Below are 23496 nucleotides of genomic sequence, written 5' to 3'. Positions count from 1 at the left end.
ATTGCCCTTTTTCTTTTTGAACCCCCTTTTTTGCTTTTTTTGTTTTTTTTTTTTTGTTTTTTTTACTTTACTCGTCGTTTTACGACACCCCACCAACGTGCAAGATGAGTAATCTTTGATTGAACGGTCTTGGAAGTCCAAACTCAGGAGCACAGGTCGCTTTGAGCAAACTACCAATGGCTTGCACTTGAAAAATCCTGATGAGTCATTAGAGACATCTACAACAGCTTTCCAAAATTGCCCCATGTGTGGCATCTCTTTGTCAATGTCAGAAATTTACACGCGATTCTCCTCAAATTTCAGCCAGCTGTATCAATTAGACTTCACACTTATGCTTCGGGGTCATACACATGCTCAATGGAATAGCCCAGGGGCTCCTCCATGATCAAGAACAACGTTGCGTTCGAGTTCGTATCCTTAGAAAAATGGAGGTTGAGGAACCTTGGTTGGCGGTTATGGCTACCATTGATTATCGAGTGGATTGGGGATTCAAGTTTAGCATATGACAACGGAATTTGGGTGAACCCTACGGCTTTTTGCCTGCAAAATTCCTTTTTGTTGGTGTTTTTTGGTTTGTGCTAAAGGTGGTCTTCGTCATTGAGTGCGGCTTAGACAGGCTTTGTGGTTGATTTAGGATGGCCTTTGTGGATAACTGGTGGTGGTGGTAAGGAGGTTTGTTATTGCTGCAGTAATGACATTTTTGGGTTGGTGGGAAACTTGGTCGTATAGGAATGGCAGTCACAGCATGGGTTTCTCCCCTTTTCACCCTCTTTATTTGCCCCAGTTTTTCTCAGTCGTCCTAGTTAGGATGATCAAATTTGCCTCTTTTTCGGACCCACATTTTATCTTCACTGGCGAAAATCTGCAAAGCTCTTGAGGATGCGCAGCCCACCATCTTTTCATAGTAGAGTACTTGATAATGTGCCTTACCATCACGATTATCGTCTCCCTTTTTGCACATGTTCTGTAGTTGCATTCTATCCGAAACCATACTCAGAATAGTACTGATACTGCCTAACGAAGGCAACCATCTAGGTCCTTCCAAGTATGGACTCGGAAAGTTCCAAGTTATTACCAGGTAACAACTACCCAGTAAGACTTTCTTGGAAGAAATATTAGCAGTTCCTCATCTTGGCGTATGCCTTTATCTTCCGACAATACATCTTTGGATGGTTTCTTGGGCAAGTGTCCCCTTGTGCTTGTCAAGTCCAGCACCTTGAACTTGGGAGGGTGATGATATGGGGTACTAGGGAAACAACTCTTACTGGTTAGCAAAGGCATTAATCTTTACCCCATTCCAATGGCCCTGCAGCCTTTTCCCTCTTTCCCCATTTCTGCCATAGAGAGGGTTTTTAAACCGCTTGTTGGAATGATGAGGTGGTGTGTTGTGGGTGACACTGAGGCCACCAAAGTGTCTTGGAGTGTATACACCAACTGCTTGCCCTTCCAGTGCAATATCCGAGGCCAAGGCTCGAAGTCGCGCTAGATTAGTTCGTGGCGATTCCGATGTGTCTCCTCCATGGGTCGAAGACATGTGCATTGATCAAGATTGAGGTTGTTGGCCTTACATGCATATGGAGAGTGGGAGTTATTGAGATTTTCATGAAACTGTACGCCACCAGTTGTGAGTGGTGTATAGTTTGGAGGCAAAGCCATTATGGCGGAAGGCGTTGCTTGTTTTGAATTTGCACATCATGGGTCATCCGTACTTCCTTAAATCTTGCACCTACCATATTTGAGGTTGGATGATTCATTTGCTTGAGGCCAATTGAGCCATCGGAGTTCACCTTAGCGACAGCCCTCAGTAGCCAGGCAACTATAACGCATTGGCCTTCTTATCTTCTTTCATGCTACATCATGCCTCCATCAGTTGCTGGCCATTTGCTCTTCATGGCCTCCTATTCGGCCTTCATCTTCCTCTTTCACCTCTCTGCTTCACCATTACCTCTACAGTCTAGCACGAGTTCGTAAGGGCAGCCGTTAAAGCGTGTGCCTTCTTTTTTGATAACAATGATTAATTTCATTTTATTTTATTTATTTTTATTTTCAAGGAAGAATGTACTGAGCAAAGCACACCAATTGAAAAGCATAATTATGGAATGATGTACAGTGTAAGTATTGCGAATTTTTACGCGTGGATTATTGGGTTGAATCAATTTAGATTTTCAAACATGCAATCCATTTTTCAGGTTGAAACTGGAAATGAAAAGACATCAACAATCCTAAATATTGTTTGGCAGTAGACGAAGCCAGTTTATGCTGATCCGATCATCTTTGCACCCAATTTGCAAGACGGATTACTTCCATATTATCAACTTGACTTGATGAACCTTTTTGTAAAAGCATAGCTTGGTTCAACCCCTATAATCAAGAGAATGGCCAATTCTGATCCATACTTCAACAACACTCGTAGCGATGAATACTCGAGGCATACTTTAAGCTTATGCGACGAAAATGTAATTATGAACTTGAGACATGCCCGAAGAAACACATTCCTAGTAACATCATTAGTACCATGCACTTATTTGTTTTTGTTGTTTTTTTTTTTTTTTTAGAAATGGGTTTATGATCCCAACATGGTTGTGCTCAGGTACCGATATAGCAACAAACAATGCATCATTGGAATTTTCATGTTCCTTTTGTTTTTGTTTTGTAGAGGAAAATGCATGATCACGCATGAGAAACATGAAAAAAAAGCGTATGGCAGGTTGTAGAACAAAAGTATTGTTGAACGCATATGCATGATGATGCCAATGGACCATGCAAAATTGAGTTGGAATATGATAACGGACACAAATCCAGGAACGAATATGTCATTATGATCCATGGAGGAGATGCTTATGTCATGCAATTATGCACTGCTTAGAGATAAAATCCGGAGTGATTTGATTGCACTGTCTTTGGAAGTAAAAAAACGCGGGATACACTCACTTTATTCAGAAAGTATTAACTAGTCAAGATTGTAGAGCACAATACAAACTTCCTAGCGTTTCTAATCATATGGGTCCATTAAGCTCTATCATATGCGTGACAATAGCTGAGAAGCCGTGGATCTCCTTGGGGTCAGAGCTAGGGCTCCGCCACTGCTTGGCCTTGGTAGCCAACGGGAAGTTCTTGATCCTGTTCAACGTAAGAGCAAACGGTCCATCCACATATGTGCCTCTTGGTGGCAACTGAATCAATTACCCTTTATCCCTTTCTGCTATATCTTGGCTACTCATCTCTAGCCTCTTGTCGTAGTCGCTGCTGATTTAGCTTTCTCTTAAGCACTCATCGATGATGCGCCCACATTGTCCTCAGTCCTCGACTGTAACTTGCGGACAAATTCTTTCCGACCTAAGGCAAACCTTTAGCTCGTCCTTCAAGATCTTATGCCTTATGACCCGTGTGCTTCCTATTACCATCTTCGTTTCCAGCTTCCAGTGTGGCCATATTGACGTCCCTTAGTCATCATACTCTTTTTCAGACTTTGGCATGGCTATGGACTTGAACTTCTCTTCGACTACCCGGGCTCTTTCAAGCTCTGCCTTTAGGGGCTATGTACCTTCATCCCCACCTTTTTTTTCGTTTTCCCGGAAAAGGGGGCTTTAACCTCATGCGTCCTTCACAGTTCTTTAGATATTGGGAGCCAACCAATCCTTGTGTCGGACTCTCAGCCACTTATGATAGCCGCCGATGATCCTTATGTTCCCCTAGTCTCTGTCCTTTCTTCACGCCGCCATCCCATGCCTTGCGAACTCCATTGGAGTACCCTCGCCGTGTGGTCACCGAAACCTCGTTGCGATGAAAGGCGCTGCATGCTTTCGGTCTGATGGCACTCCTCTATGGGGTGCCAAGCTGTCTTTGGCGAGACGGGATTATAATTATACAACCCCCTTGTTCTCAAAGGGGATAATTTGACATCCTTCGGCATGAAGACTGAAATCCTGATTCTTCTTTCCTTCTAGCGGAGGAACAAATTAACAGACGCCTCTCCATGCTAGCCAAGAGTTGTCCCAATTCGCCTTTCCTTTTTCGACGCAACGAGCAGTGACCTGTAGCGATTAGACCAGGCCTACCTTCTTTGGGAGAAAGGGTGTGAACCAGCCACAACCAGAGAGCCAGTGCCAACAAAAAAATCTTTTACGTGCTCTTTCAATCTCTGGCGAACGTGTCATGCATGGCCAATAATGGCGACGACCGGGCTTTCCCTGCCATGCATGAAAGCCTGAGGAAAGCGTGCAATCCGCTGCTAGTCACTTAACCTTCCACATTGGAAAGAGGACACCTCCAAAGATTCAAAAGATGCCAAGATGTCATAAAAAAAAGCCCATTTCCCTTGATTTGCCAAGCCTTTTGCCCTTTCCTCCAAACACTTCCTTCGCGTACTCCCGGCTACCACCATTCCTGTTTTGCTTTACACGGTCCAACTCTTTGCTGACTATTTTCACTACCCTTTGCAACTCTTGTCCATGGAGGATAGAACCCCAGAGAAAAGACTATGGCTTCCTTTATCTCTCCTCTTTGGATGCCCATACTAAAGCACAACACGTTCTTTCGAGCAAGGAGTAATTCATTTCACAGGTCGTGACTTCTTACTAGGTAGTAAACAACGCGCTCTTTCTTTCCGGATTCGTCATGTTGCCCCAGCATACACCCCATTGACTCGTCCAAGATTGTCATGTACAAAATGAGAGGCCTTCCAGGTACTGGTGGCATAAGCACGGGAGGATTCATAAGGCACTTCTTGATCCTTCCAAAAGCTTCTTGGCAATCCTCATTCCAGCGATCAGTTTGGTTTTTGCGTAAGAGCTTGAACAACGGCTCACAAATGGCGGTGAAATGCGATATGAATCTGGCAATATAATTCAAGCGTCCTAGGAAACCTCGGACTTGCCTCTCTGTACGGGGTTCTGGCATCTCAAGGATAGCCTTCACCTTTTCGGGGTCTACCTCTATCCCTTTCTGGCTTACAATGAAACCAAGTAATTTCCCTGATTTGACCCCGAAGGTACACTTAGCGGGGTTCAACCTTAATTGATATTTCTTAAGCCTTTCAAACAACTTCCGCAGGTTGACAAGGTGTTCTTCCTCAGATTTAGATTTAGCAATTATGTCGTCCACATAGACCTCGATCTCTTGATGCATCATATCATGGAACAAAGCTACCATGGCCCGTTGATAAGTTGCCCCGGCATTCTTGAGTCCAAAGGACATCACCTTGTAACAGAACGTCCCCCACAGGGTGACGAAAGTAGTCTTTTCCATATCCTCGGGCGCCATCTTTATCTGATTGTAACCGGAGAAACCGTCCATGAAGGAAAATAAAGCGAAATTGGCTATGTTATCTACGAGGATATCGATGTGTGGTAAAGGAAAATTGTCCTTGGGACTGGCTCGATTCAGGTCCCGATAATCCACACACATTCGTACTTTCCCATCTTTCTTAGGGACCGGTACGATGTTGGCAACCTATTCTGGATACCGAGCGACGGCCAGAAATCCAGCGTCAAATTGCTTCTTCACTTCTTCTTTTATCTTTAAGGATGTTTCGGGCTTCATCCTTCTCAGTTTCTGCTTTACCGGGGAACACTCGGGATTTAGAGGTAATCGGTGTTGTACAATGTCAGAACTCAAACCGGGCATATCTTGGTATGACCAAGCAAAGATGTCTTGGTAGTCTTTTAGCAGGATTATTAATTCTTCACGGATAGGTGCGGTAATACCTGTACCTATCTTTACTTCCCTTTTTCCACTGCCAACTCCTAAGTCTACCAGCTCTGTTTCTTCTTGATGAGGTCCCATTTCTTGGTCCTCACGGGCGACCATTCTTTCTAATTCTGGGGGAAGTCCCACATCCTCGTTTCCTTCATCTTCCGTTTGACTCATTTCTTGCTCGAAGTTGATAAGCGGGTCCCAGGTATTAGTACCTTCGGGGGACTCGTCATCGGATCTGCCGTTTCAGAAAAAGAAGTAAACATGCAAATGAATGAGAATGGGTAGAGACGTAGGAACAGATGAAGAAAGATCCTTGTATTATAAATTCAAAAACAAAAGACACAAAGCCTTAACAAAAGGAAAAACTCTAAAGCCTAGGCCTAACTATAGAGCTTTTAAAACCGTAAAGGTTTACATTATGCTCGTTGCGTAAATGCCGGGGCGTTCCTCCACTCGCCAATTTCCCAGCTGGAAATCAGGAGGGCATGGTCGTACCAAATCCAATGTACTCGGAACATCATCCTCGCATATCGCGACCACTTGACCTTTGTCTCCCAGACCCGCGCTTATAAAGCTTCTACTTATGTGGCCGGGCGGGCTTCCTTCACTTTCTTGTCTCCAACGCGAGCTTTGACCACTGCTCTTCCTTCCCGCGATGCTTCTGTTCATATCCGCCTGAGTGGGCTTATAGCCTAAACCATACTTCCCATGATTTCCTTTGGCGTTTATCAGGCTAGTTATGCCGCCGTTGTCCTTGCCTAAACCCATTCCGGGTTCGTAACCGTTCCCTAACATAACTCGGGCCATCATTACTGCTGCATCGGACAGACAAGGCTGCCCAAAGAAGGAGTCCACGGAGGAAATGCTGACCACCTCAAAAGACTGGAAAGCGGTTTCTAACGATTCTTCTGCGGCTTCCACATAAGGCATAGAGGATGGGCAGCTCACCAAGATGTCTTCCTTGCCTGACACGATAACCAAGTGCCCCTCCACTACGAATTTCAACTTTTGGTGGAGTGTAGAGGGCACAACTCCCACTGAGTGGATCCACGGGCGCCCCAACAGACAGCTGTAGGGGGGGTTAATATCCATTATTTGGAAGGTGACTTGACAGGTGTGAGGGCCTATTTGTACTGGGAGATCGATCTCTCCCCTAACCTCTCGGCGAGTGCCGTCGAAGGCACGAACCACCATTGAACTCGGCTTTAAGTGGGAAGCATTGAATGGTAATTTCCCCAAAGTGCTCTTAGGCATCACGTTTAAACTAGAACCATTATCGATGAGCACCTTGGCTACGATATGGTCCATACACTTGACTGATACGTGTAAAGCCTTATTATGCCCTCTCCCCTCGGCGGGGATTTCTTCTTCGGCGAAGGCAAGATAGTTGTTGGCAGTGATATTGTTGACCAACCCTCCGAAACCTTCTACCGAGATATCTTGGGCCACATGGGCCTCGTTCAGAACTTTTACTAGCAGAGCCCGATGAGGCTCGGAGCTCATAAGTAACTCCAACAGCGAGACCCTGGCCGGGGTTTTGTTGAGCTGTTCGATAACCTTGAATTCGCTTTGCTGAATTATACGGAGGAACTCGCTGGCTTCCTCTAGCGACACCTCCTTTTTACCATCCTTTTTCTCCGGGAGGCCCTTTGCCGGAATATCTTTATTCGAAGCGTGGGGTGCTTCGCCATCTTGTTCCTCCACCACTTTTCCTTTTCCCTTGACGTCCGCGGGTTGGACTGGTAGGTCCGGAGGCGCGAACACACGACCACTACGGGTCACACCACTCAGTCCCGTGATATTTGTTACTTTAGCTGACAACGAGCTGACGTCGGTGGCTTCTTCTTCCTTCTCCCTCGGAGGTGTATACCTCCATGGTACTGCGTGGCTACTTTGGTATGGGAAAGGAACAGGTTTAGCTGCTAAGGGGTGTCCGAGCTTTTGCGAAGCTGCGCTTTTAGTGAAGTATATCACCAAGGGTTTGGGCTTCGCAACACTGCTACCATCCGTGGACTGCATGCATATATGCTACTCTTCTTCTCCTTCACTGCCGACTTCCAGTCGACCTTGATCTATCATCCGCTGTAACAACTCCTCTACCCCCAAACATGTCTCCATGTCATGCAGCTCGCCGGAATGTAGCAAACAGGAATCCTCCTTACACCCACTATGGGGAATCACACCTCCCTTTTGTAGGGCCTCGAAGATAAACCTCCTAGAGGTTGCCACATCCCTTAAAGGTTTAGACTTGCGCGGTCTATCGGACTCAACGGCGTTAATTGCTCCCCCTCCATGATTGGCGAGTGGGTTGGTTCTCACATTGGGCCGATCCTCTTGGAAGGTTAGCCATCCAGCATCCATCAAATGTTGGACCTTGTATTTAAGGGCCAAGCATTTTTCAACGGAATGTCCCGGGACACCCCCATGGTACTTGCAAGTTGCATTAGGGTCATACCACTTTGGGAAATGGGGTTGGAGGACCCTTCCGGGAGTTACCACGGCCAAATGATTGGTGATGAGGGATGGCAAGAGGTCTTCGTACGTCATTGGGAGTGGGGTGAATTCTTGAAATGGCCTCAGAGGGAAGTTCCTTGTCGTGTTGGAATTACCGGCCGGGCGAGTCGTGTTCGGAGTTGGAACTTGGGGAGCTTCCCTCTGGGTGGGTGCCTTAGGCTGCACGGGTGTTGAGCTAGAGGCATTCCCGGTATGAGCCGAGAAGCTCGGGTGATGTTGCGCGTACTGATGGGTACCTTGAGGCGTTTGCTGGGGTTTGACCCACGCGGGTGTTGAAGAGACGGCATGGGCATCTCCTTCCTTCCTTTTTGCCCCTGTTGCCCCGATTCTTTTGGCATTCGCACTCGTGGAGGAAACGTAATCAAACTTTCCTCTTTTCAATCCTACCTCGATTCTTTCCCCGGCGAATACTAGATCCGCAAAGCTGGACGGCATGTAACCTACTAGCTTCTCATAGTAGAACACTGGTAGAGCGTCTACCATCATGGTGATCATCTCTCTCTCAACCATGGGAGGAGCTACTTGTGCCGCCAAATCTCTCCACCGCTGCGCATATTCTTTAAAGGTTTCACCCTCTTTCTTGAACATATTCTGCAGTTGAGTGCGGTCGGGAGCCATATCAGAATTGTACTGATATTGCCTTAGGAAGGCAGTAATCAGATCCTTCCAAGTACGGATACGGGAAGCTTCCAAATTAGTGTACCACACTACCGCGGCTCCGGCCAAGCTATCTTGAAAGAAGTGTATTAATAGCTTCTCGTCCTTAGAGTGGGCGCCCATCTTACGACAGTACATCTTGAGATGGTTTTTGGGACAAGTCGTCCCTTTATACTTGTCGAAGTCCGGCACTTTGAACTTCGTGGGAATAACAACATCGAGTACTAAGCAAAGATCCGTCATGTCTGCGAACGGATAGTCCCCAAATCCTTCCACGGCCCTCAATCTTTCCTCAAGGAGATCGAGCTTCCTCCTTTCTTTAGTCGCCGGGGACGGTCCTTCCGTGGACAAGACTATTGGTTGTGTTGCGATGTTGGGCTGAGGCAACGTGCTGGGTGCCGGCCCTTCGGGGATCGGGGGATAGAACTCGACATCCCTTCGAGCATAGTCTTGAGGGTCTTTGTGGACTTCTTCGGGCTGTTGAGGGGGCTCTCTTTCAAGGACGGGAGAAGCAATATGGCCCGCATCGTCTTGCAAGACCGGTGGTGAGTAGTTGGGCGGCAATCCATAAGGGTAAGCCGCTCGGTCAGGTGAGGGCTGCCATCGTGCCCCAGTGTGTCCCTTCCCCGTCCTACTATGTTTGAGGGAGGAGGGTGCGCAGTTGCCAAGAGAGTTGGGTCTGCTTCGGCAGCCGAACTGACAGCGGCAGCGGTGGCCGCGTTCTTCTCCATGAGCTGCCTCATACCTAACATGGCCTCCATCATGGAGGCCATTTGTTCTTTCAAAGCCGACATGTCGGCTTTCATCTGTTCCTGTGTCTCCTCTTGATCACCCATCGTTCTAGATTTGGATCTGGTGCGATAGGGATGCCTTGTGGCGCGTTTAGTTATGGTGTTTTTCCCTAAAAAACCAAACGTGAGGAGTGGGTAAAGAAAGAAAGAAAATGCATGCTAGAGATGAAATGTAGGAGTGATTTGATTTGCACAAGCTTTTGGAGTAGAAACATGGGACCAACTCATTTTATTTCAAAAAGAAAGTCGTATCTAGTCAAGGTCTGAGAGACCATACAAGTTTCCTAACGATTTCTAATTATGTGGGCCATTAAGTCTATCATATGCTGACAATAGCCGAGAAGCCCATGAATCTCTTTGGGGGCGGAGTAGGTGTCCGCCATCGCCTTGGCCTTGGCTAACAAGCGAGGAAGTTCTTGACTCCCGTTCAAGGTAAGAGCAAACCGATCCATCCACATGGTTGCCTCTTGGTGTAAAGAGTCGATCACCCTTCCTCTAGCCTCTTTTTCCGCGTATACTTGAGCATACTCGTCCGTGATTCTATGTTCGTGGGCCGTGGCTAGACCTAACTCTTCTTGGTACTTGGCGATGATAGCTAGCATGTTGATCTCCGTCTCGCATAAACGCTGAGACAAGCTTCTTTTGGACCTTGAACAAGCAACTAACTCCTCTTTAGAACCATGCTATGTGCTCGCGACGGGTCCCTCTCTTCCCTTCGCAGCTTGAGTTCACTATTGCTACCCCATAGAGCTCCACGAAATTTATTCCGGCCATACTCTTCCTTGCGAGCCCTCTTGGTCTCTTGTTCAAGGGCTCTCGCGGTAATTGCATTCTCTTCCCGTAACCCGGCACACTCCTTCTGAATGTGTGTAGCGGCCAACTTGAACTTCTCCTTGGCAAGTTTCGCCTTTCCTAACTCGCTTTTGAGAGCTTGGACTTCTTCGTCCTCTTCCGGTGCTTCAAGACTCTCTTCGCTGACGACTTTTAACTTGGCGAGCCAATCTAAACCTCGTATATGAACTTTCAGCCATTCATGGTATCCACCAATGATGCCATTACGAATGCCCCTAAGATCTTGATCTTTCCTTAACGGGGTTTCCCATGCCTTGTGGACTCTTTGTATAGCCTTGAAATTTTGTGCGCCGAAATCTCTTACAAGCAAAGGAGACATGCTTTCTTCCGTCGGTGCTCCCCTCATGGGGTACCCTAGTTGTCTTATAGCGAGCGCGGGATTGTAGTTAATACAACCCCTCATTCCTACCAGCGGAATGTTTGGGTATCCTCCACATGAGAAAAGGACTCCTTCTTTTCCTTCCTTCCATCGGGGGAACCAACTGATTGTTCTACCTCCTATCCCAGCCAAAAGCTGGTCCCAATCTATTCTCTTCTTTTCAGTGCACGAGCGATGGCTCAGGAGCGGACATGGATGCCTTGTGTCTTGTTGGAACAAGTGCGAAACCAACCAAACACAGAGGGCGGGCAAGCAACAGATGATCCGTGCGCTACTCTTTTCGCACCTTCGGTCAAATGTGTCAAATAGATCTGCCAAGACAGCTACCACCGGACTTTCCTTGCTATGGTGGTATGCAAGGAAAGCGTCGATTGCTGCTAGGTCCACCAAACCATCCATGTTTGGAAAGAGGACGACCCCAAAAATTAGCAAAGCTAACACATCCATAAACGGGACCCAATCTCCTTGATTGGCCATACCCCTCGCCTTGTCTTCTAGGTACCCCCGTGGTAGGCCCGCTATGCCATTCCGAGTCTGTTTTATGCGGTCCAAACCTCTTGCTGAATCCTTGACCACAGTTGCAATTCTGCTCAAAGAGGGGAGACACCCGGATGAAAGATATGGTTTTCTTCCCCCGAGAGGACATCCTAGAATTTCCTCAAATTCTTCAATGGTTGGTACTAATTGGAAGTCTCCGAATGTGAAGCACCTCAAAGGCTGGTCGTAGTATTGGGTGAGTGATGCAATGGCTTCTATGGACACCTCTGCTATGGTCAACTCTAAGATCTTTCCGTAAGTCTTGCGGAAGGCTTGCATTTGGAGAGGTTTCATCAGCCGCCCTAATTCCTTGATGCTGGTGGTATCTAGGCTTTTAACCTTGACTTGGTAGAACCTCTTGCCGGTTTGATTTGTTCCCATGCTTACTAAAGTGAGACAAAAGCTGGTGCAAATCAAAACTCCGATATCTCATGGGTGAGATGGATGAATGCATGATGGAATGCATATGATACAGATGCAATCTAGGAATGCGGGGGCCCGAGGAATTGTCTCCTTCTTAGATACAACGTCTAGGGGTAGCAAAGCGCCCCAACATACGTTTTTAAGAAGGCGACACGGACCCTCCTTGGTTTGTTTACAGAGGGGATCAAGACAGAACCCATATGCGATGCATATGCAAAAGACGCAATACGGGAATGTACATAGTATGACAATATTCACTGAACATAAGCAAAAGGGGTATATGATACTTATGCATGGCAGTTGTGAAAAATGGCACGCAGCGTGTTTGCTCCGTGCCCCTATTTAAGGGACCTATAAGGGAGAGAACTAACTAGGCATTTAGTGATAACCCCCAAGGTAGTCATATCTCTTTTGATAGTTTCTAGAGGTATCATTCTCTTCGAAGAACATATTGCAGCAGTAGGGACTACTAGCAACAATAAGTTTTCAAAGAGAAAAGCTCTAGATGAGGGTTCACTGTAATCAAGCAAGTCGGAGACCTAGCATGATCACAGATTCACCTTCGCTCCTTATGTTCCCATGAACCCGGGTATAGGGCCCTTTTTCACTCACAGTGTGTGCAAATAGTGTTGGTGTTTGTGTGCATCAAATGAATAAATATTTACCTCATGCATACATTTTAAAACGCACTAAAAGCAACAAAGAGTTTATATACACAAGAACATAATGAAGGGAAACCAACAAAGGGATAAGTCACGGTAAAACATTGCACAAGATTAAATGGCCTAACTCTCTAAAAACAGTCCCCAGTGGAGTCGCCAACTGTCGCAACCTACCCTTCTGCGGGAGGGCGACGCGTGACTCGCGGGATGCGTGTTCCACGAAAGGAATACGCGCAGAGTCGCCACCAATGTTTATTTGAGGAAAACGTCGGAAAAACCGGAAAAGACGCGATCTACGAACTTTTAAGTGAAAGGTTCGGGAGTTGTATTTACGCACGGGGAAGGTATTAGCACCCCACACGTCCGTCCCAAGGGACGGCAACCTTTAATCGAATGTGCAAACATGACTTTGATTTTTATGTTCCCTTTTATGTCCTTATATCCTTTATACCCTTTTTATATTTTCTCCTTTTTTGTGGTCGACAAGGGTGTTTCCCTTTGCTCCTACGTATTCCTCAATTTGCGATGAGGAAATCAGACCTACGTAGTTCTTTCTTATCAAGCGATTCTTTTTTTACTTTAAGAGGTGATCATTTTAAGGCGTTGGACCTTGAAAATGATCCATTTTACTTAGTGAGAAATTGAAATGACAAACTTCAACAACCTATTTTTGTGGACAAGCTTGACTAGGCGAGTTGATTTTAGCCTTAGTTTCACCTTAGTTATTAGTCAATTCAATTAAGAATGAGAAATCCCAAAGAGAAAAATGTCCGATTGATTTTCCGCTTTATTTTACTAAAAGATGTTTTTTTTATTATTATATTATTTTTTACCTCTTTTTGATTTCCAATGTGATTACGGCACGACCGAACGGTCGAAATTTATTTTAACCGAAGTTAACGGATAATACAATTCAAACATTCGGTGGAAATTTATTTTATTTTTAAGTTAAGCGAGAAATGACTTAAGTAAAATGGCTTAAGCACGTCAAAAGGGGGTATAAAAAGTAAATGAAATGAGAATAAAAATACACGAAACACAATGTGGACCACCATGGGTACATAGAATGAATCGAAAAGCTTGGTTCAAGGTACTTACCCGTTGAAGATCGAAGAACGATGAAGAACGAATGAAGAACGTCGAAGAACGGTTGAAACCTTTGCGAAATTCCTCACGGAAAACGTTACGGAAACGTTTCGGAAGCGCCTCGGCTTAGATTTTCTTCACGGAAACAATTTTTCCAAGCAAATTCGAAAGAGAGAGAAGTGCCTAAGGGGCTGAACCCTTTTCTTCTTCACTTCCTCCCATATTTATAGCAAAATAGGGGAGATGCTTGCCGCCCAGCTCGCCCAGGCGAGCAGGGTTGCTTCCTCCAGAAGCAACAGCCTTCTGGAGGGCCCAAGTGGGCCTGGGTGCTATTTGCACCCCTATTTTTACTAAGTACACCCCTCTCTGCTTTTTTTTGGTGATTCTTTTTTCGTAAAGTTACGGAAACTTATGAATTTCGTAACGATACTTGTTTTCTTTCCGTAATGTTACGGAACCTTGCGGATTACATAATCATCCCCTTTTTGACTTACGGAATGTTACGGAACCTCACTTAATTAAGCAACGATGCTTCCATTTGATTTCCGGTGTGTCACGGAAACTTACGGATTGTGCATCAATATTTTTTTGGTTTTCTGGCATGTCCTGGAATTTCACAAATTGCCTAATGATGGGTGCCAAGCACCTTGCAAGGACCAAAGAAAAGTCGCATGTCATCAAGCAAAGGTCCCCGGACAAAATTAGGGTATGACACACTCTTACACAGATATAGATGACATTGCTACTTAGCAACATTTTGCCCAGCGACCGCAATGCCAATCTCCCCATGCAAAAGTATCAGTTGGTCTGTGTCGTCCCAACATGGGTAAGTATGCATATGGTTCAACTGATTTCTGATACCATGTATTGTTTGTAGGGATCGCACCCACAAAGACACCCAATGGACCTGAAGAAGTCCAACAGGGCCCTGGGATTTCCAGCTCTGGTTACGGGCCTCTATCAGTCCTACAGGGTGCCCGTACCCCCCCAGCAAGGTCATGCCATCCCGACATAGGTAAGTATGCATATGGTCCAAACTGATTTCTGATGTCATCTATTGTTTGCAGGGATCGCGCCCGCAGGACACCCGGTGGACCCAAAGAAGTCCGATAGGGTCCTGGGGTTTCCAGCTCTGATTACGGGCCTCTGTCAGTTCTACGGAGTGCCCGTCGCCCCAACAAGGTCATTAGGCCCCGTACCAATCGAGCTTTCATCAAGAAGTACTGTGCCCCCAGGCAGGCGCAGGGCGAAACACCACAGCAGCATTGGGATGACCGGTAGCGGGCAATAGACACATCGCCACCACCTCTAGAGTTCACCTCAGCTCATCCATAAAAAGGTTAGAGCGTTGCCTACGACACATGGCCGACCCATAGGCGACCAAGTCCGAAGCCAAAGGTAAGCAAAGTACTAGGTCAGTGACCGACAAGTCGTAAGGCGTCCAACTCAAGACGTTAAAGAAGCGCTACTGGGAGGCAACCTAGTACCTTTTGAATCTATGCTTGTTATTTGATCACTTTTTATAGTAGGACGCACCTAGTTGCTCATGATCCTGGGAATTTAAATAAAACAAGCGCAAGCTCGGAAGGTAGTCATACCTCACAAAATATATATATGTATGTTTAGGTAGTGAAGATACCTTAGATATGCATGTATGTAAACAAAAAATACTTCACAAAATATATATATGTATGTTTAGGTAGAAAGATACCTTGGATATGCATGTATATAGCAAAAATACCTTACAAAACATATATATGTATGCTTAGGTAGCAAGATACCTTGGATATGCGTGTATATAGCAAAAATACCTCACAAAAATATACACATGTTTAGGTAGCAAAATACCTCATGAAAAAAAACAAACAAGAAAAAGAAATAAACAAATGATAAAAAAGGAAGAAAGAAAAAAGAAAAATAAGTTGTCTAGCTGAAAAACCAACATGCTTTTGAAAAGAGATGACTTCCAACTTTTCTTTAAAGAAAAATTCGCTGATCATAGCTAGTTTTTGGAAAAAAAATGTGTGTACACCTGAAGGGTGAACGCTGTGAAAATTTTCCCGGACGCCCAAAATGGACTCGGATGAATGCACAAATGGATAAAAGAACATATTTTGGAAACATTGGGTTGACTAAAATAGAGGAAACGAATCTTGAGCCCTAGCATCACATGAGCATAAAAATTTGACACTTGAGCGTCCACATAGGTGCATGCATGACGAGTTTTGCATAAAATTTCCAAATCATCATTTTTGCATTTGTGTCATGGAAATAATGTGGGGCATACCTTTTATCCTTGAACCAAACCAAACCCTGACATGTATCATGTCTAGCCATTCTACAAGTCTTGAGCCAAAATCCTGACTCACCATAATCCTTACCCTCGGAAGCAAGAAAAGGGAAAGAAGGAAAATTTCCAATCAAAGAGTGGGAGAAAAGCAAAAAGAAAAGAAAGAAAATTCCCAATCAAAGAATGGGAGAAAGAAAAAAAGAAAAAAAGAAAGGGAAGAAAGTCCCCGATCAAAGAAAACAGAAGAAATATGCAGAAAGGTCTTTGGACCGAACAATATCTGAACAATACAGAATTGTCACCAAATGAACAAAAAGAAGGAAAGGAAACCACGACCTAAAATGGTCTTCCCCCTTTAATTGCCAACCAAAATCTTGTGCGCTAGCGACTTTTTCGCCCCGCACTAAACAAAAACAGAAAAGGAAAAAGCCAACAAAAAAATCAAAAGCCAAAAACACACAAAAGCCGAAAAACACACAAAAGCCGAAAAACCCATCAAAAGAACCCATTCCCAAGGGAAGTCCTATTGATCCATGATCACACATGTAATTTTTGATTTGATAGGAAATAAATTGCAAAGTTAAGTCATGACATATCTATGGTTCGGAATTAGGATAAAACACTTACCTGTGCGAGATTGATACACTTTGAGTGGATTTCTTCTATTTTTGTCGAACCCAGTGTTTCCTCTAAATGGTCATTTAGAAACGAAATGCTAACATCCAAAATCTCATTTATGGTTATGGGGGATTTCATCAACATACTCTCCTTCCCCGGTAAACGCATTGTTCTTTTCACTCGAAAAAAGCATATGTTGCTCTAATCAGTTGGAATATTTGTCTCTTTACTAAAGCATGTTTGCATTTTTAGTGAAGAAAACACCGAGACTTTTTCAAGTCTCACAAGTTATCCAGAACTACGTAGGTCTGAGTTCCTCATTGGAGGATACGTAGGAGCAAAAGCCTTGCTTTTGTCGACCACACCGCTTTTTGTTACCATGACCCCAGATCTGGTAACCCGCGAAGACACCTTACGGTTATCCGCACCTCGTCATTCAGTGACCCCAAGTGTGATTGATGAGCAGAGGCCAATGTGGTCATCTACGCCCTTTCCGGAGATGTCAGCATCTTCCGGTGGAGACTTTTTCAAGTCTCACAAGTTATCTAGAACTACGTAGGTCTGAGTTCCTCATTGGAGGATATGCAGGAGCAAGAGCCTTGCTCTTGTCGGCCGCCCCACAATCTCTGTCATACTGACCCTGAGGTCATGTGACATGCGGAGACAAAATTTGGTCATTCCGCACCCCTTTGCCATTTAGACACAGCCGTGTCCGATGGCGCGTAGAGACAAAAATTGGTCATTCTGCACCCTTTGTCATCCAGAGGCGGCGGGCCCGATGACACGCGGAGACAAAATTTGGTCATTCCGCACCCCTTTGCCATTCAGACACAGTCGTGTCCGATGGCGCGCAGAGACAAAAATTGGTCATTCTGCACCCTTTGTCATCCAAAGGCGGCGGGCCCGATGACATGCGGAGACAAAATTTGGTCATTCCGCACCCCTTTGCCATTCAGACACAGTTGTGTCCAATGGTACGCAGAGACAAAATTGGTCATTCTGCACCCTTTGTCATCCAGAGGCGGCGGGCCCGATGACACGCGGAGACAAAATTTGGTCATTTCGCACCCCTTTGCCATTCAGACACAGCCGTGTCCGATGGCGCGCAGAGACAAAAATTGGTCATTCTGCACCCTTTGTCATCCAGAGGCGGCGGGCCCGATGACACGCGGAGACAAAATTTGGTCATTCCGCACCCCTTTGCCATTAAGACACAGCCGTGTCCGATGGCGCGCAGAGACAAAAATTGGTCATTCTGCACCCTTTGTCATCCAGAGGCGGCGGGCCCGATGACACGCGGAGACAAAATTTGGTCATTCCGCACCCCTTTGCCATTTAGACACAGCCGTGTCTGATGGCGCGCAGAGACAAAAATTGGTCATTCTGCATCCTTTGTCATCCAGAGGCGGCGGGCCCGATGACACGCGGAGACAAAATTTGGTCATTCCGCACCCCTTTGCCATTCAGACACAGTCGTGTCCGATGGTACGCAGAGACAAAATTTGGTCATTTTGCACCCTTTGTCATCCAGAGGCGGTGGGCCTGATGACACGCGGAGACAAAATTTGGTCATTCCGCACCCCTTTGCCATTCAGACACAGTCGTGTCCGATGGCACGCAGAGACAAAATTTGGTCATTCTGCACCCTTTTGTCATCCAGAGGCGGCAGGCCCGATGACACGCGGAGATTTACATTATCTTCCGCACTCACAAGATCTGTCATACTGACTTTTGAGTCACGTTGACGGGCGGAAATACCCGAGTGGTTATCCGTATAAACATTCTTTTGCTATCTGTAAGACAGAACGCTTGATAGCATGCAGAGACTGACATCGTCTTCTGCACCTTTTGTTCCCCCGGGAACAACAAGTCATTTGCATGTGGAGATTTTATGGTCACCCGCGACTCTCGTCAAATCGAGAGGAACGAAATTAGTGTCTTATCTTTACTTTCCTTTTATCTCCAATAAAAGACAAGTAAATAGGGGCAACTGTCATACCCTAATTTCGTCCGGGGACCTTTGCTTGATGACATACGACTTTTTTTTTGTCCTTGTGAGGTGCTTGGCACCCATCATTAGGCAATTTGTGAAATTCCAGGACATGCCGGAAAACCAAAAAAATATTGATGCACAATCCGTAAGTTTCCGTGACACACCGGAAATCAAATGGAAGCATCGTTGCATAATTAAGTGAGGTTCCGTAACATTCCGTAAGTCAAAAAGGGGATGATTATGTAATCCGCAAGGTTCCGTAACATTACGGAAAGAAAACAAGTATCGTTACGAAATTCGTAAGTTTCCGTAACTTTACGAAAAAAGAATCACCAAAAAAAAGCAGAGGGGGTGTACTTAGTAAAAATGGGGGTGCAAATAGCACCCAGGCCCACTTGGGCCCTCCAGAAGGCTGTTGCTTCTGAAGGAAGCAACCTGGCTCGCCTGGGCGAGCTGGGCGGAAAGCATCTCCCCTATTTTGCTATAAATAGGGGAGGAAGTGAGAAGGAAAAGGGTTCAGCCCCTTAGGCACTTCTCTCTCTTTCGAATTTGCTTGGAAAAATTGTTTCCGTGAAGAAAATCTAAGCCGAGGCGCTTCCGAAATGTTTCCGTAACGTTTTCCATGAAGAATTTCGCAAAGGTTTCGACCGTTCTTCGACATTCTTCATTCGTTCTTCATCGTTCTTCGATCTTCAACTGGTAAGTACGTCGAACCAAGCTTTTCGATTCATTCTATGTACCCATGGTGGTCCACATTGTGTTTTGTGTATTTCTATTCTCATTTCATTTACTTTTTATACCCCCTTTTGATGTGCTTAAGCCATTTTATTTAAGTCATTTCTCACTTAACCTAAAAATAAAATAAATTTCCACCGAACGTTTGAATTGTATTATCCGTTAACTTCGGTAAAAATAAATTCCGACCGTTCGGTCGTGCCGTAACCACGTTAGAAATCAAAAAAAGAGGTAGAAAATAATATAATATTAAAAAAAAATCTTTTAGTAAAATAAAGCGGAAAATCAATCGGACGTTTTCTCTTTGGGATTTCTCATTCTTAATTGAATTGACTAATAAGTAAAGTGAAACTAAGGCTAAAATCAACTCGCCTAGTCAAGCTCGTCCATAAAAATAGGTTTTGAATTTTATCATTTCAATTTCTTACTAAGTAAAATGGGTCATTTTCAAGGTCCAACGCCTTAAAATGATCACCTTTTAAGTAAAAAGAAAGAATCACTTGATAAGAAAGAACTACGTAGGTCTGATTTCCTCATCGCAAATTGAGGAATACGTAGGAGCAAAGGGAAACACCCTTGTCGACCACAAAAAGAGAAAAATATAAAAAGGGTATGAAGGATATAAGGACTTAAAAGGGAACATAAAAAATCAAGGTCATGTTTGCACATTCGATTAAAGGCTGTCGTCCCTTGGGACGGACGTGTGGGGTGCTAATACCTTCCCCGTGCGTAAATACAACTCCCGAACCTTTTCACTTAAAAGTTCGTAGATCGCGTCTTTTCCGGTTTTTCCGACGTTTTCCTCAAATAAACGTTGGTGGCGACTCTGCGCGTATTCCTTTCGTGGAACACGCATCCCGCGAGTCACGCGTCGCCCTCCCGCCGAAGGGTAGGTTGCGACAACTGAATCCAGGGCTGTGAACTATATGTTGGTATATGTTGATGGCATAATTGTCACAATCCTACTCAGTCCAAGTATATAAGAGACCTGTTGACTAAAACCAAGATGGATGAAGCTAATTCCATCTCCTCTCCCATGGTTAGGGCTGCACGTTAATCAAGTCTGGGTATGAGTCCTTTTCTGATCCCACCCTGTACAAATCTATTGTGGGAGCTTTGCAGTATGCTACCGTCACTCGACCTGAAATTAATTTTTCTGTCAACAAGGTCTGTCAATTTATGTCTGATACTACTGAACAACATTGCACAACAGTAAAGAGAATCCTAAGATACTTGGTAGGCACTATTAATTTGGGTTTAAGCTTTCTCCCTTCCTCTACTAGACCTTCACTTTCTCTACATGCTTACTGTCATGCTAACTGGGATTCTGATCCAGATGACACAAGATCCGCTTCAGAAGCAACAGTTTTCTTTGGCTCCAATCTAGTCTCATGGTGGTCTAAAAATCAATCTGTGGTTGCTAGGTCCAGCACAGAGGCTGAATATCGTAGTTTGGCCTTGGCTACAACAGAAGTCACATGGATCAAATCACTATTGTATAAGCTTCATATTCCTTATGCAACTTCTATTATTTTTGTGATAATATGAGCATTGTTACTCTTGCTCATAACCCTGTGATTCATTCTCGAACCAAACATATGGAGCTTGATTTATTCTTTTGTTAGGGAAAAAGTCATTGCCAAGCATCTTCAAGTTGTTCATGATCTAGTTGTTGATCAAAGAGCAGACATCCTAATAAAGGCCCTTACTCCTTCTAATTCACTACTCATAGGTCAAATCTCAGAGTGGTTGAAAAGAATTATGTCAACCCCTCATGAGCTTGCAGGGGGTATATGAGTATACTTGCTCTATGTAACTCTTTCTTTTCTTCTATTCATATTGTTAGTCAAACTATAGTTATAGTTACGCAATTGCTATATAAACTGTATTGCACTCAATTTCTGTTTGGGTTGAATACAATCAACAATGGCAGCTCACTTTAGTTTTCTCATATTCTCATTCTCTTAGATTCTGTTAATATGGAAGATCCAGCTCTGTACAGGTCCATTGAAGGGCCTGTACAGGTCCATTGAAGGGCCTGTACAGTATATTACTGTCAGTCGACCTGAGATTGGTTACAGTGTTAACAAAGTTTGCCAGTTTATGGCACAACCTTTTGCTGACTCACTGGAAGGCAGTCAAAAGGATTTTAAGGTATCTCAAAGGAATTATCTCTTTTGGGTTACATCTCCAGCCAGCATCTTAGTCAACTCCCTACAGTCTTTCTGCATCCTATGATGCAGACTGGGCCTCTGATGTTGATGACAGAAGGTCCACTTTTGGATCATGTGCACTTTTTGGACTCAATCTTATATCCTGGTGATCCAAGAAGAAATCCTTAGTGGCTCGATCAAGTGCAGAGGCTGAGTATCGTAGCCTTGCTACTACTGAATCTGAACTTCTCTGGATTCAGTCGCTTCTTCGAGAGTTAAAAATCCTCTACACTACTCCCACCATTTTCTGTGACAATTTGTGCAGTGGCTCTTTCTCATAATCCAGTCCAGTTCTTCACTCTCACACCAAGCACATGGAGCTTGATATCTTTTTTGTCAAGGAGAAAGTTTTGAATTGCTCCTTAGCAGTCACTCATGTTCCTGCTCAAGATCAGATTGCAGATGTTTTCACTAAACCACTATCTAGTACTAGATTTGTTTATCTAGACAAACTCAGAATTATAGTTATTGATAAAAAATCAATAACTCTGAGTTTGTGAGGGAGTATAAGTGTATATGTTTAAAAGGTTCATTGTCTAATAATAGACCTGTAGTTGGCTAGTTTTTCTTCTATAACTAATTTGCGTCTCAAGTTAGTTATTGAGTTTAGTCAGTGTTGAGTCAGCACTAAGTAGCTTCTCTGGCACTCTATGTACCCTAGAAATATCCGTAAGATCCTCTCCTCACTTAAGAAATAAATACACTCAATGTTAGTTTTAGTTCTGTTATTCTGTTAGATCTTAGATTCTTTTAGTTTATTAGTTAAATTTCACTTCTGTTTGTCAGTTATAACTGACACTTATCAGTAATGATCCTCTGGCTCTAGCCAATATATAGATCTATTATAACAGAAAATCATCATTTTTTTGTATTTTTCAGATATATGATCAATAAGGTTCATTATTCTCTCTACTCAATTCTTAATACCATTTGACAACAACAAAACATGTCCAAACAACTAAGCTCTATAGATGATCATATGTCTTCCACAAGGCACTATATACGATAAAAAAGAATTACCTTTGTAGAAAGTTGCAACATTACCCATTGATCTGGGGCTGATTTAGCTTTTGACCTTGTGGTTATTCCCTTGCTAGACTTCATGAGACAAATAAGTTAAGGAATTCAGAAAGCACTCCCACCCTCTCGGGCGAAGAAAAATAGAGAGCAAAAAAATAAATAATTAATAGTAACACCTTAGTCAGATAGCCCTGGACATGTATATTTGCCAATTCATTGTGCCTACTGGTTAGCAACAAGGCCAGAGCACTTGTAGTGACTTTTATTTGATATGCCCCTTGTATCTCCCCTACAATCATATATCAAGTGTTAGAAAATTTACTTGATATTGCTTATGCACAATTAAGCATTCCTTACTAATCATTCTCATGTTTAACACAGACCTACAAGTAACATAAACATGAGTTTCACACACAAAAAAAGAATAAACTATTCGCACCCAGTTAGAATTGGAGAGTGGGAATAAGTTGTTTGGATCATGGAAGTCAAACTCGAGATTCTACTCTGAATCTAAAAGGTGTCACAGAATCATAAAGCATAGAATTGTAACTCGAAGCATAAGATTCTACGAGATTAATATATATATATATATATATACATAATAGATGCATCTAACATAGTATAAATAAAAAAGAAAAGAAAATTATAACGCAAATCAAATACTTATTAAGCTTAAATTCATAATCATGGATTCATAGTTAAGCTTAAAACATTGACCTAGTGTATGCCTACTCCTTATATAAAACACAACATGAAGAGATCTTGTTCTTCCAGGTGAACACCTTGACGCAGTTCTTGAAGGCCTACCAGAGGAGTACAATCCAGTGATTGAAAGTAAGTTCGAACTACTTTAGATTGGAGAAGTAAGGGCACCGCTGCTTGAACATGAGGCACGCATTAAAAAGTTTCAGAAGCGCTTTGCTGATTCACCTTCGATTATTGTTGCTCAAGGTTACACTCATCTACAAATTCTTACAATTCATCTTCAAATAATTTCAATCCACAAAATCAATCCAATTATTCTGGAAA

The 23496-nt window shown here is 44.0% G+C and overlaps 1 pseudogene; it reads right to left on the bottom strand.

The window, feature by feature from the left end:
• The window catches only part of LOC114410756, a 210811-nt pseudogene that overhangs the window by 34174 nt on the left and 153141 nt on the right, over positions 1 to 23496 (bottom strand).

The sequence above is a fragment of the Glycine soja genome, chromosome 4 (assembly GCF_004193775.1).
Source record: "Glycine soja cultivar W05 chromosome 4, ASM419377v2, whole genome shotgun sequence".
Lineage (NCBI taxonomy): Eukaryota > Viridiplantae > Streptophyta > Magnoliopsida > Fabales > Fabaceae > Glycine > Glycine soja.
This window is presented reverse-complemented; position numbering and strand designations above follow the sequence as displayed.